General features: G+C 42.8%; 2 long non-coding RNA genes across 8 annotated transcripts in view; one reads left to right on the top strand and one right to left on the bottom strand.

Annotated features, from left to right (window-relative positions):
- Positions 1 to 14057, bottom strand: part of LOC122157558 — a 33489-nt gene extending 19432 nt beyond the window's left edge. For 3 of the 6 annotated variants that reach the window (XR_006167952.1, XR_006167949.1, XR_006167951.1), the window contains exon 1: positions 13832 to 14057. This is a non-coding gene — a long non-coding RNA (uncharacterized LOC122157558). The remainder of the gene's footprint in view (positions 1 to 13831) is intronic. The other 3 variants (XR_006167947.1, XR_006167948.1, XR_006167950.1) reach the window with 2 other exon arrangements.
- LOC122157559 lies at positions 9463 to 12973 on the top strand. 2 transcript variants are annotated; one of them, XR_006167954.1, is made up of 3 exons: positions 9463 to 9800; positions 11221 to 11638; positions 11886 to 12973. It is a non-coding gene; the product is annotated as an uncharacterized LOC122157559 (long non-coding RNA). The 2 variants fall into 2 exon arrangements; XR_006167953.1 differs by having other exon boundaries at positions 11221 to 11971; positions 12543 to 12973.
- Positions 14058 to 14973: the final 916 nt, after the last annotated feature.

Here is a 14973-nt window from a genome sequence, read left to right as displayed (position 1 = left end):
GGACCAGGGTGATGCACAGTGGGCAGGCAGCCCGCATGTCCTCCGCAGTGCAGTGTAAAGGCTCTGGGAATCCCCCAGGGAAAGAGAGGTGGGTTAGAGGGATGAGGGATGAGCAGGAGATAGTTGGCAGAAGAAGGGCTCTGCTAAGAGCACTTCAGGGCCTGTCAGCGACCACTGTGGAAGCAGCATTGGATGACTGCTAATGCCAGTCCTGCCACCAAGAACAGCCCTCCTTCCACTTCACCCTTCCACTGCTGTACTCATGGCCCAGTACTTGGTACTTGAGTTTTTTCACATAAAATCATTCTTTCTGGGCTGGCAGACCAGAAGTCCTCCTTCCCCTCCCCACTGTCATACACTCTCCCAGCACTTACAGCTGCTTTCTCGGAGAGCCCTGGACTCAACACGCCCCTACAGCCTGTGTTCTCAGAAGTCTTATTTATGGATGCATGTAAATAAGATACAGATTTATTAATTTGCATAGGTGCCAGACACAGAGGTGCACAAAACTGGGCAGGGAGACCCAGAAGGGGGGTGCTGCAACTGAGAGAAGATGGAGCCCACGCTCATCTCTCAGTAGCAAGGCTGATGGCCAAGGGAGATGGAGTTACACCAATCCAGAGGCAGCCTCAGATCAAAGCTGTGAAAGGAGTTATAAAGCTATTCTGCTTGCTGCATGCACTGCTTTGCTGTAAGCAAAACTTTCTCAGTGGTCATACTGCTATGCATGAGAAGAAGTTGCTGCATGAAGGCTCTGGAAAGGAACTGGGTATGAGATACCACTGTCAAACTGTTGGATTCAGCGCTGATAGCTTTGCATTACCCAACTCTTACCTCCTCCCCCTTTGCAGAGGTCCCTGCAGCAGACCACTCTAGATACCACACCTCCCATTCTTCAGATCACAGCCCAGTGCTTTAAGCAAGTAATAAAGGCAGACCTGTGCAGTGACACCCAGGTGTAAATGAAGATGGCCCTCACATGCGTGAAATCAGCTCAGCCACCTGGCAAAAGACAGCAACTTTCTATGATTGAGATATCTATAACTGTTTTCAGCAAAGGTGACATCAGCAGAGGAGCTTCATCAAAGCTCTGCAGACACTCAGCTCCCTAGTGAGAGCACCTGCGTAGGGCTCAAGATGTTATAAGTTGTGTTGTCTTCATGCCTTCAGAGCGATTCATCTCAAATCTCTCAAGGGGCAATGTGGCAAAATTTTGCTAAAAAAACAAGGGAAATTTTGCCTGTCAGCCCACGACAACTCTGACGAATGATTGTGGAGGCACCTGTTAACAGTGAGGTTACTTACATCCTCTTCATTTTCACTGCTTCTCTTTGTTAAGGCACACTGGAAATTCTGCTGTTGGAGGATGACAGCAGTTTGGGGATGTGGTTATCTGCCTCCACTTGCTGCACTCTCAGCACTCCCTCTCAATGGCTGAGTGGGATGGCAAGAAAATAAGGAGGATGTGGCTTCTGAAGTCTGAATCGTGACAGTTTTCACCCAATGCTCTTATCTGCAGTAATTAAAGAATCTAGCCTGTAATAAGTAATTAGACTGTAGCCTGTCTCAGACTCCATGGGCTCACACTAGCTTCTTAAATTTCAGGACTACTCACAATAACCAAATTAAGTTTATTTTTTGTGGGGGTTTTTTTTGTGTTTTTTTTTTTGTTTCATTTTTAATCCACTAATCTGATACTAAATCAAAGGCCGAGCTGAACAGCAGCATTTTAAAAGTCATTCTGTTACTTCCATTTCTCTTTATATTTCTTCCCTGTGAGTACCATGCTCAGTCTTTTGTAAAACCTTGCAGCAGGGTTAGGTACAGGCTGTGTGCTGGGAACTGTGAAGATATATGAGTGAACATACCCCAGCAATCTGATGTGGGCTGTTCCAACCTGCCTTGGGACAAAAATGGATTAGATGGCCTTCAGAGAGCCCTTCCAGCCCTTTTTTCTCCAGTCTTTATAATATGTATGGGAACACGGTGACCATAAAAGAGATGGTTGACTCCTGCTTATGCAGATTTATTTCCAGTTGGTAAACTGATTAATTATATGTGCAAACATATCAAATAAAAACAAACAAACAAAAGCCTGAGGACTGTCAAGTATGTACCTCAGAGCTTTGCTTTAGATACTAGAGCCAAGATTAATATTTCTTCTCAGATCAGGCTGGAGTGTGTGGAAGGGAACTTGTCACCATTTGTCAGTTTTTACCCGAGATCTATCTGACTGGAGCTGCAGTTGGTACAGGGCAGAGTTGGGTCCCTTCCTTCCCATGCCCACGTACAGTAGGTGAATAATGCAGTGAATGATGAGCACTGGGACCAGTGGGCCCCATGAGATTCCTCTTGGTGATCTGTGAGCCGAGTTCAGCTCTGTCTGGTGATAGGATTATCTCAGTCCCTGATCAAGACCAAACAATGATGCACTACACCCACAGATATTTCCTATGAGAAATTGTGCTTGCAGCCTGAAGTTCATGCTGTGCTAAGCACTAAATCCAGTAGTGTGTGCAGATCAGATATTACATTAATATCTAATCCTGTGTGTAGCTGGACACCAAGCTCAAATTCGTTTATACACGTAAGCTTCACTTTAAATTAACGATGACCCTGTGCCACATTTTCTCACGTTGAAGATTAGCTGACGCATCTGAACTGGGAGTTACTGCAGTATTAATCATTTTCCTGGCTACTGCTTAGCTTATCCCTGAAATTCATCTTCAGGCTTTGGACCACCTTTACCCTGGAAGCTGAACAAAACTGAAATGCAACAGTCTCAAATTCTGTCATAGCAAATCTTAAACTGCCTACGTCTCATGGAAAAATCTGACAGGTGCCTTATTTGGAACTGCTCTGGTTTAGGTATGTCATTCCATTTTGTTCCCTTAATATTTTTTTCTTTCTTTCTTTCTTTTTTTTTTTAAATGAAAACAGGGTTATGGTTTAGGATTTAATCTTCTGTGGATTGCTGAGTTCAATCATAATCTCTGACTGCATCACAATTAGCGGGGACATCATCTTCAGAACATCAGAATTGAAAATGATCTTTTTGTCTTTTTTTTTCTCTGTAAAGGTCTGAAAGCTAAGCAGAAAAGCAATGAGAAAAGCCTACCTTCATTTCACTGTTGTGTCACGCTCTAAGTTTTCTCATCCTTTCTAAACACTCTTAGTCTGAATTGATTCTGTGGTATTGATTCTTGGAAAACTGTCTGTAACTGAGCAATATATTAAATAACAAAAAGGATCTGGGTGCATTAATTAAAAACAAAACAAAACAAAAACAGAACAATTTGTTACGTAATCTACGTAACAGCAGAAATTCACTGCTGTCAGGAGGCAGTCCAGGTTACAATACTGCACTTGCTTTTCAGTTCTCCGTGCTAACCAGAAAAGACGATAATGACCCTGCTGTTGTCTCTCCCAGTGCAGGACAGCACACAGGTATGAAATACTGGGCAGGAACAACCCATAACTTTCCAGGAGTGACTGGAGAGCTGACTAAAGAAGCCAGTGAAAGATGCACTTGGACAACATACGGAAGAAAAAGCTAGTGGCTTATACCAAGGGTTCTGGTATTTACTACCAGAAAGAGTAGTGACAGCACTCTGTCATCTGCCCCAGCTGAACCGGTGCATTATGTATATTGGCTATATAGGGAGGTTTTACTGAAGCTACCACAAAGGGGATCCCAAAATAAACCAAACCAGCCCTTCCCCATAGAGCTGTTTTTCACTGCTGTGGGAAGCAGTTGGCATGGAGGGCCAGTGCACCATGGCAGTGGCTGCCTAGGTGGAGGCTGCAGGCTATGTGGTGTAGGGCCTGTAGTTTCATGACGTTTGTAAGTTAAAGATATGCAAAAAATGTTCAAATCCTCCCGAGCGGTAAGATAACAGATGAATTAGCTCCATTCCAACAGCTAGTTGGAATTCCTTAGCGTTAACAGCATTGGCATAGGTACTAAATTATTCAGGTTGTTTTACAGAATAATCTGCACTGTATTTACATGTATTCTAAATATTTTATTTAAAATACTTTGATACAGCTTTCCATTTCAGTTGTGCTTTAGTTTCCCTTCATCTCTGCTGTCCATGAGAGGTTGCTTTACCGTAATTAAAACTAACCCTTACAAAATGCATTTATCCAAAATGGTTCCCTAGAAATTTTCTCCTCCACAGAATATATTACCCTCCTGGTACCGCAGCTGGGGGCCAATCTGCCCAGCCGGCATAAAGAGGGATGATTTAGGTCACTGAGCTCCAGCTCTTGGTTAGTGCTTTTTGCCATGAAATGCTTCAGAAAGTAAGGCATACCAGAAAACTCACTTGAATCGCATTTTAAAAAGCATTTTCCACAAGTAACTATGTTAGCAGACATTATTGTCACCAGAAAGCCTCTGCTAATCTTGCAAAGCATCTGCAATGAATAATCTTCCCCTCCCCCATTCTTATTTGCTGCCAGAAACAGCTTATAAATGCTTACTTGAAATCTCTGCCAAATTTTGTTTTTAGGCATGCTGTTGTAAATAGCGAGTATTTCCACCGATCTGCGTAGGATCCCTCTGGATTTACACGGGTGCGAATGAAACCCAAATTTTGCCTGGTCTGTTCTCAGCTGCCCCTCACTGCCCTACAAGCTGCAGTGCTGCCGCCACTGCCGCTGGTGGAAGGCAAGAGCTTGAGCTCAGCCTGTCCATCGCTGACAAATTATTATAAACAGATTTGAACAAATATTTCTTTACAAAACAAACTGGTCAGCAGGCTCCAGGCTCTATTCTCCTGATGCATTTTACAGGAAATAATATCAAGTTAGCTATTACGAAACTACCCCCTCCTCACACACACGTAATTGCTTCCAGCTTTCTGATTATTACCCTTTCCTTAACTGATAGGGTGAGAAGAGAAATAAAAATATCTCCATACAGTGGGCCAAATCCTCATCTGGTATAAATCGACATAGCCCCATCAAAGTCAATAAAACCACGCTGATTTACACCAGTTGAGGAGTTGATGCACTGTAATTTTTTACTTGCTTTTAAAAATAAAACCTTACGTGATTGTGTAACCAACATTGCAACAGAAACCAGCATTTCCTTTTGTGAACTCAACGTGTGCCCTCAACTTTCAAACATTTTCACTTAGACAGTCCTACAGATATTTTCCCCCACCTTCTGCCACAATGCTCCCATCGCACTTTTACTGGGCCAGCATCATCAGAGAAGTACAAACTGTGCTCAATGAGAGTCAGACATAAATTAGTATTTTTACAGAGTAACGAGGAGAAGAAATGACATTCTGCCACTATTCTTTCACACAGAAGAGGGAAAAGAGGTAAGTAAAGCAAAAGATAAGACAATTGTTTTCTCTATTGGCTTTCTCTCTGGTCCCCACAACATTCTCTAGCTAGCTGACATATATTAGCATTACCAAGCAATTAGTATTATCCAGGAATGACAGCGTTGTAAACTACTATTATAGATTAACTTCCTTTAAGTCATCTTTAAAGTATACAAGATGTACAAGGTTTACTGCAGCTGATAGAAACTGCGTGCTCTGCTTGGACAACATGAGGTTTCTGAAATCTCTCTTCAGTCTTCACTGCAGGCTGTTAAACACATCGTGGATCTTTTGGGAATGCTCTGTCTCTTGTTCTGATCAAGAGTATAAGTTATAGAGATGCTCTATGGCAAATCTTTTACATCCGTTGTGGGAGCTGTATGCATTGCAGTGTGGTCTTTCTCAAAACTGTCAACTTTTTGTCTGATTGTTTTGATTGATTTGTATGTTCAGCAGTTCATGACAATTTCAAAAGCATCCTGAAAAATCTGAACATTTATTGTTAATGTCAACATAGCTTTGTCTTCGTTCAGCAATGGCCTTTATATAATATATAATTATTTATTGTTTATTATTATATTTATTATTGATATAATATTAATAAAACTTACATTGATTAATCCTTGGTAATTATCAGCAGCTAATAGCATGCTGGTAGTTCTGTGAAAGTTAATGATGCTGTTTCTTTGTAGGTTCGTAGCCTGTAATTTCCAACAGCTTTATTGTGTACTTTAACATGTTAAGGTGCAATAAAAAATTGCAGGAGTGTATATTTCCAAAAAATTTGTGCAAAATTTGGACAAGGAAAAGCTCACTTTAAAATGCACATTCCATTGCTTTGCATAACATCTTCAAAATCATTCTATAATGTCTGAAATTTAGTTGCAAAGATTGATTCAGAATTTAGTTGTATATTCTGGTCCCTGTTTTAGTATCCAATTTTTAATTCATAGGCAAGTCTGAAATGCATTCAGATTTGATCGTAAAGCTTCTTGTGGTAAGACTTGAAAATTTCCTCATCACATTTGGAAGGCACCACTGCACTATTTTCATATTGTTTTGATTTGGAAAAGATCTCACAGATTGCTTATTTCTATTAACCTGGGAGACCTCTGCTTTTGGGGTCCTACTTTTACTGTAACCTCTTTTTTGTAGTGAGGATTTGTCACCTGGTTGAATGAATGACGAAGACATGGATGTATGGATGCAGAAAAATCCAATTCAGATTCTTCATTAGCCGTCTGTTTCCATGGCAAGATAGGACTTGAAAATACAATCTAGTCCCTGGAGAAAAGAGTAGTTCCCCAAGTACCGCTAAAGCAGATATTTATAGGCATCCACTCTCCAGATCTGGGCAGAGGAAAGTAAAATAAAGCACATACAAACTGGCAAACACTTTCCAGTCAGTCGGGACTAAAAGAGTAGCCCAGTCTGTAAAGGAAGACAATGGTAGATCTTGCCAAGTAGTTCTGTCACACATAGGGTACGACAACCTTGCATAACTTGGGCAAGAAGCATCAAGTCCTGCTGGGGATAAACAAAAGTTATTTGAAATGCCAGGTCCTGTCCTCCCTGGTGCTGATAGGGGCAAACAAGTCCTTCCCAATTGAAGCTGCACAAGGAATCGAGCAGAGTTTTGCTTCCCTAGGAAGTGCAGTCATTGACAGGGCAGTGGTTGAAGCTTGCTGACTCTCAGGAGGAGATGTCAGGGTCTGGAGGAGGCTTGCTTTCAAGCTGCAAGTTTAATAGCCCAGGAAAGCCCTCTACAAAGCTGATCCCCTTTCCTACATGACAGCAAGAGCAATAGCAATATGGCAGTGCCCACGATCATAGGGCTTGAACTTTTCCTGGGGAAGTCACCAGTTGTTCTTTGAGGAAGTGATGTCAGCCACTATCGAGATGGATGAGTTGGAGGCTGAGTCCCCACAAACCATTTGCCTGCAGGTTGGAGATGGGAGCCCAGATCAATGCGGTGCCCTGTTCCACAGAGCCTTGCTTCAGCATTGACTGCCAAAAGCTCATCAAAGCAGGGTGTTTCCAATGAAATGCTTCCAGCTCTGAGCTTGTTTCAGCAGAAAATGAAAATCTAACCAGCTACAACCCCAGCTTCCTTCCTCCAAGTCATATAGAATAGGCACAAAAGATTTAGGTAATGTCTCAGACTTGTCTTCGTTTTTATCTGTAGCAAAACTTTTATATTTTTCCTAAGTATGGCAACAAAGACTGAAAAAAAAAAAAAGCATGGCACTGCCCCACTGCCTTGCCTTAAGTGTGCTGGAGCTTTGTGGCATCTTTAGACTGGATTGTTGGCCTTACAGACTAGGGAAACCTGAAAGTGTACTGGATATGAAGTCAAAACAGCTTGTTACCCAACTTGATTTCTTTCACAGAGTACTGAAATATTAAGAACACAGGCAAATAATGCTTAGATACAGCTTTCTTTGTTTGTATGGAGTTGCATTTGTTTGTTTGAAGCCAAGCTGGGTGGAGAATTTTGCATTTTATGTCTTCGCGGTGAATTGTGTGGCTCTGAAATGTGAGTAAGATAAGATCACAAACAAGTAAAAACGTGTGTAGGCTGAAAAATCAATAGGTTTCAAAATAATCGTTGAGTAACAAATTATTCCTGTATTAATGTGCTGAAAACTAGGTTTAGGATTCTACTATGGCTGATAGTGCTACTAACATCTAATGCAGTACTGCCAGGGATTAGATCTGCCTTCATAGTTAGATGTTAATCATGCCACCATCTAGAAGTAAGGTACTCAAAAAGCTGATAGTGGTAAATGCAATATAAGGATTTTTTGAGCTTCCCATTCTTTGCATAATAATTAGGTTTTAACAACAATAGTTCTTTTTAATCACTAATGCTGAGGTCAGCTCTTTCCATTTACTCTGAAATTTTCTAATGTTTTAGCTGAATTATCCAGAACAGCTACTCCCTTGTTAAAGATGTTCCTGTTTTCCAATTCAGGGCTCAACGTCACTGTCACTGAAGGGTGGCAGAATTCCTGCTAACTTAATCACATTCAGACCTATACCATGCCTAACATCAGAAAGCCATTAATAACTAGTTTATGCCAACCAAAGTCTGGTTTGTCTGTGATGACACATCTAAAAAATAGTTTCCTCTGAATGAAATCTATGTTTCTGTACTGAAGTATTACTTCCTGGAAGCCACTCTTTCAATAATCCTTACAATTTTGCTCAAACACCCACGGCCCTTGAGAAGCACCTGAAGAAGCTATTCCTAGCATGATACAATTCAGGAATAACTACAGACAATAACTAAAAACTGTAGACTACCAGCAATGTAAAGATTTAGTTTGCCTCCAGAACCCGGCATTTCTTTTGTTCAGCCCGTCCTTTGCTTAGAACATTCAAGAATGCTATGGGATTTGAACACTTGACTTTTCAGATATAATCCTAACAATCCACAGTCTCTGTGCCTGGTACATAATTCACTAAGACAGAATTAAACATTCCCTGTTTATATTTCTCTCTATATGTTGAAGTCTTCTGGGTGCTGGATTTGTCTACAGGTCAGCCATATATGTACTGTAAACATCTGAGTATTTATAATGCAGAATTCCTCAAATTCTCAATACCTTAGATAATGACTGACTTTTTAAGAAGATTCACATGGAATTGTAGTCTCATGCTCTCTACAGGTACGTATTTATTCAACAGCACTCTTTACAGAAATGCTGTTGACAGGCAAAGGGGCAGACTGCTGAGCTCAGAGGCTGTGGGAGCACTGTGCTAGGGCAGCTGGGGTGGGAACAGTGAGCCGGGGTGCTGTTAATTCAGACCTTCCACGTAGGCAGAGTGACTCAAGCAGCCTATCAAGGCACACCACATGGAGACTTACTTTTCATTTATTCATTTTAAATAACATTTTTAAGTGTACTTGGCTTGTTTATATAGATGTTTTCCAGTTAAAAAAATATATATAGTTCTACATGAAAGCATTCAAACAAAAAGAAAAACAAGGAAATCTTTCCAGTGGAACTCATACTGACAGCGCTCCAGATGGAATTTGGACCATAGGCTTGAACTAAGAGCGTGTTAGAAGTTCCCAGTGCAGTTTCTTTGGTTTTTATGACAAGGGTGAGAAGTGCAGGTTAAGACTCACAAAAGGAAAATCCCTACATGTTACATTAAATTGCAGAGGAAAAAGAAGAAATAATAATAATAACAGAAGAATGACCTACTTTCTAACCTATTTAAACTATTTTCTTCTACATGCCCCCTAAGTTCTGACTATTATCTTGGATATTTTTAAACAGCTGTGAAATCACTTGTTACTTGCCAATTACAGTTTAACTTTGGATAATCAGTGACCACAGCCACTCTGGAAGAAGAAAAACAAGTTGATAGCTGTGACTATGTGTTAAAAGGGATGTTTATGACTGGATGATTAAGAACAGCCGTTTGAAGGGATCAAGTCTGGCAGCAAAGGTAAGGCCAGAGACAGTGAGTGGGTCCGAAACGTCATACCGAAAAGCATACCGAAATGTCTCGTCTAAAAGAAGGTACAAGCTTCTTGGAGTGCTGGGAGCCTTGTGCACATAGTGTTGATCCACCATAATTCCCAAGGGAGTGGAGCTTTCTAGCTTGGAGAAACAGGAGTGAAACTTTAAGTCTGGTCATATTTGGAATTCTTTGTTAGATTGTGTCTTGATCTCATTCTAGGAAGGCTCACTGTGTTACGTTTGATCCTATCACTTAAAGATTGGTAACTCTTCGATGTCTTTACCGTGTCATGCCAGATGTTTGCTCTACATCTGGGATCCTTCTGGAGTCGTGGTACTGCACAGCACAGTTTGATTAGATCCTACAGCTGGTCTCCCAGCACTCCTAGCAGTCCTCCTGTTCTCTCTTGATGCTCTAACCCAAGGCAGGATAGCCTGTAGCATCTCCCCATGTGCTGAGGCAGAATGGCACAAGAACACACCCTGGGAGAGGAGAAAACACTCCTGGGGACAGGCTGAATAACAGAGGTGGGAGGATAAAGTGGCCAACCTTTGCAAGAGCAGGAATCTCATTTCATGGACTTCTTGTCCAAGCCTTTCAAAGGTTAGTCCTATTGTAAAAAAAATCTGCTTTCCACCCCAAAGTAACACCATTCTATGTACCTTCGATACTTGTGTTGGATTTTCTTAGACATGGGCTATTAAATCCATCATACCTTAGACTACCAAATTGATGGCTAAAAACACAAGAGAGCTGTATTCAAAACAAAAAGCAAAATACAATGTGTCATTAACAGAATCCAAACAGAATTCACAAAGTAATACAGATATGATCTTTGTTTTTCCCAACATGATAATGTGTGCCTTGCTTGAAACGTACCATAATGCACCATAATGTTTAGAATAAGAAAACCACTTATGACAGTACTTGATGGCATCTGCCATTACAAGATACTTGAAAGCATTCTTAAATACTATAAATATTGCAATGAACTCTGACTTCTGTCTCTCTTGAAAAGTTTTTATAACATCAGAGCAAGCTAACTTTTGATGTACGCTACTGCTGTAAAACTGGATATGACAGTCCAGTGCTCAGTTGTGTTTCTGACTGATAAGAATGCACTTTAAGTAATACAGCAATTCTTTTTTTCTTGTAATAATCTAAATTCTGAATTATTCCAGAACTAGGAATTCTAAGAAACTGATGTGTTCAAAGATGTAAATAAATATTAAAAAGAAGAGAAAACTGTAAAGGAAATTGCTAACAGATGTTATAAATCTAGCATAGAGTATCTTGTAGAATATTCTATATTTTTTATTCTATGTTTTTAAAGTTGGGCTTTGACAAACAAGGTGAATTTCTCCCTGTATAGTTAATATTTATATACCACTCACTTTCCTTGCAGACTGTCAGAAGAGAGACTCAACTGAACCATTTGCGCAACGTTTTTATTATCTTTCCATGAGACAAAGTTCACACAGAGAGATAAGGAGATAGAGCAAATCAGAAGGTGAGTTCTGAAATGATCAAAAGAGTACTTTCAGTCAGGAATCTCTGCTGCCTTCTAATTTTTTGGCTGTCATATTTTCATCTTTGTTACAGCCTTGCCATTCAAAACATGGTACCAACAAAAATCTTTGCAAACAGGGTTTCATGCACCTGCAAGAACAGGGGTCATCATCATCACTTACACCAGTGAAGCAGCTGCAAACCGTTTAAAATCAGCATCTCTTTCAGGTGTGTTTGTTCTTTTCTCAGTTAAACATGGAAGAGCCTGCATTTGGAAAATCTTTGCTGCTATTTCATTTTCCCAAGGAAACCCAGTAAGTTTATGCTATTTCTAGATTTTGTGGTGTGTTACCTAGTTCACTTCAAGTAATTATAAACTGCACTCTGTAGGCCGCTTCATTGCAGCAGCAAGCTAGCTAGCTTAGTTTGAGGCGCAGTGTTCCCTTTTCCTGGTAACTGGCACTGCCTGTCTCTTAGATGTACACTGAGAGTTGCTCCAAATAAACATCTGATTGTTGTAAAATTTGCGAATAATGTTTTTTCTTTTTTTTTTTTTTTAAGAAGTAATTATTTGAGTCTTTGAATTAGCACATCTATTGGAAGGACAAAGGGATAATACCAACTCCATCCCTTTCTCTGTAGTCCACGTAAGTAGGCAGTAAGCAATTCATTTTTCTTAAATCCTGTGCTTGGCTCTCGGATCTATTCAATGACTATTTCCCTCTTTTCTTTCTTGTTGTTTCTCACAAAGTGCAATATCCAGTCAGGCCCAAGATTTGTAGCTAATTCTAAAAGGGCAAAGGTTCCACGTGACTCTAGGCAACAGGAACACACACAAAAAAAATTCTGTGCCTTTGCTCCAGGCAACTGCTAGACAGAAGGTTGGGTTTTTGTTCTGTCTTGTTTGGGCTTTTTTTCCCGAAGGAGGTAGTTCCTTTGCTCTTAATGCATTCTCATCTATCTGGGAAAATCACATAGGGTTACTTCTTGCTCAGGTCTTCATATTCAACCCATTGCCTTGGATAGCTGCTGCTTCCAGAGCTATTGCTGTCCAAAGATGCATGTGTCCCAGGGCACCCCACATTTAGCCCAAGCTAATAAATCAAACGTATGACTGTCAATGGATTACAACCTGTTGATGTTGCTATAAATAGTTTTCAGCATTGTAAAATGTTGACTTTTCTATTACTGCGTCAAACTTCATCATTTTCTCACCAGAAGCTTGAGAGCAAGATTGCATAAAGTAAGCAACAGGAAGTCAAAAAAAACCAGTACCTGGGCTGATTCACTGGAGACCAAAGAAAAGTAAAAGTACTGAATCCTATTGGTTGGCATGAAAAGTAATAGTTTCTTATTGCTGAGCTGATCCTTCCTCATCCAAAGATGGCTTTAAAATCAAAGAGAGTTGTGTTTTTGTTTGTTGTTGTTGTTGTTGTTGTTGTTGTTTTTGTTTTTTTGTTTGAAGGGTTGCATGTTTTATGTCATTCTGCAGTTTGGAGAATTACTTCATGACCCTTAGCTCTGGGGTGCTCCTGAGGCAGACCCACAGCAGAATGGGTACATACACCCCGTGCCATTTGTTCTGGGCATCAGAGCTGAGAAATGGACAAGTGTGGGCTGTTTCAGTGGGTCTGTGCCCTGCTGAGTTGTTCCTGGTGATGGGAACACGTTTATGGCTGGGGCAGTTAAGCTGCTGGCTCTGGAGCTGTTTTGAGCTGCTGGAGCTGTGCCAAGGATCTGGCTCAACTGATAGATTTTGTTTTCAAGTTGCATAAGCAGAAGTAACCTGCAAGGCTCGATTATTATTATTCTTATTTTTTTAGTACAGTTGTTAAGTTCAGATAGGATTACCTATATAGCAGCTACAAGGACCCATGTCGGTATTTGTCGCCTTACCTTAAATGCCCTCCCTAAAATCTGCATCCTCACCTGTAGACTTTTGGGCCTGGCCTTACAGCTGGGATTCTGACCTCTACAGTCTGCAGAGCCTTGCTTGCAGAGGTTGGGGTGATGTTCACCTTCTCCTTTCGAGAAACTGTAGATTATATTCACCCCGATGTAAAACCTCTGACCTTAGCCCATAATATTTTTTTAGTACAAAATCACCCAGGTTTCATCATGAACCAAAAAGTAATTTAATAGGCTTGAACTTACAAGTGTGATATTCCCTACTTGTACTTTTTTCCTATTGTTTGCTATACCTTTGTGTTCTTTAAAAGTTCAAAATGAGTTTCTCTTCAACAAGGGCTTTTGCAAAGGCTCTGGAACATGCTTGTGCAAGGGTTAAACATACGTGTGTTGAACTGTGTGGCTGATGGCTGTTTTCAGAGCTCACAGCAAGACCAAGAGTGGGATCTGAGAAGGTTATGTTAAAGAGGAGTTGGAAAACTTCCCTTCTGCATTCCCTACTGCTGCAAAACCAAAACAGTTTGCAGGAGCTTGTATCCTACTCCGAACGCTTAGAAGTGAAGGACCATAAAATCGAGAGTAAGACAGGACAGGCGTACCTATGCGATACAGGGCAGTCGGGTAGTGTACAGACGCTCAGCTCCGGTGTAACGCAGACCCCCACCTCCAATCCCCCAGCAGCACCACGCGGTCGGTGCACCCTGCCTGGGCGCCGGGAGGCCCGCTGCGAGGCGGGTGCAGCAGAACGCGAGAGAAAGCCGGGTCGGACGGCAAACGTGCAGCGCCACGCCGCCATTTGGAGGGGAGCGAAGCGGACCCCGAGGACGAGGCGAAGGCGGTTCTGCCCCGGGCGCAGCTCCCGGCGGGGTACTGCTGCGAAACGCTTCCTGCCCGCCGCCGGCGCTCGCCCCTCGGCCTGCCCGGGTTAAGCTTTAACCAAGCCTTATCGATACGGACCACGCACGCTGCCAGGCGGAGGCAGCGCGCAGCCGGCGGGGGGGCCGCTCCTCAGGCTGGCTGCGAATCCTTTAGTTCCCGCACGGAGGGACCGCGATGCACTGGGGTGCGCGGCAGCAGCACGCCGCGATCCCCTCCTCGCCTGGGTCCGCCCGGCGCTCCCATGCCGCCGCTGCCGCCAGGGGGCGCCACAGTCAGGTCGCCCGCCTGCCCCGCGCAGCTCTGCAGCCGGCGGGCCGGAGTGGGCACTGACCCCGCGGGACCCGGATTGCCGCCGGGGGCTGCGGAGTGAAGGCGGGCGCTGCGTCGGGCTAGCGGCTCGGGGGCTGACGGGGGAGTTCTTTCGGTCTGGTGGATGTACGTCCGTTCCCCCGGCAGAGCAGGGCGGCAGCGGGGGCGAGAAAATGTCCGTCCCTGCCCCGCCGGGAGGGAGCCGCCGGAATGTAGGCACCGCGGTGACACCTCGGGTGTTAAAGTCCCGCTGGTTAGTAGCGATGCGGAGCTGCTCGTGGCCGCGGAGGCAAGTAGAGGAGTTCTCGCGCGTCGCTGCTTTCCCCATCCCGCAGCTGCGGGACCGGTAGCGCGGGGCGGGGGCCGCTCGGAGGCAGCGCTGCCATGCGGTTCCCTGCTCGGCGGTGCTGCGGGCTGGGACAGCGCCGTTCCTATTCGCTTTTGCAAACTCTGTAAAAAGTTACAACTTTCATAACGACGTTTTATTTGAGCACAGAAATATTGCATATCTCTCGGCTACAAAAATCGGTTATGAGGTCTGCGGTTGTAGATC

This window comes from Centrocercus urophasianus, unplaced genomic scaffold, assembly GCF_019232065.1.
Source record: "Centrocercus urophasianus isolate 14NV4802_14NV808 unplaced genomic scaffold, USGS_Curo_1.0 seq_14, whole genome shotgun sequence".
Classification (NCBI taxonomy): domain Eukaryota; kingdom Metazoa; phylum Chordata; class Aves; order Galliformes; family Phasianidae; genus Centrocercus; species Centrocercus urophasianus.
This window is presented reverse-complemented; position numbering and strand designations above follow the sequence as displayed.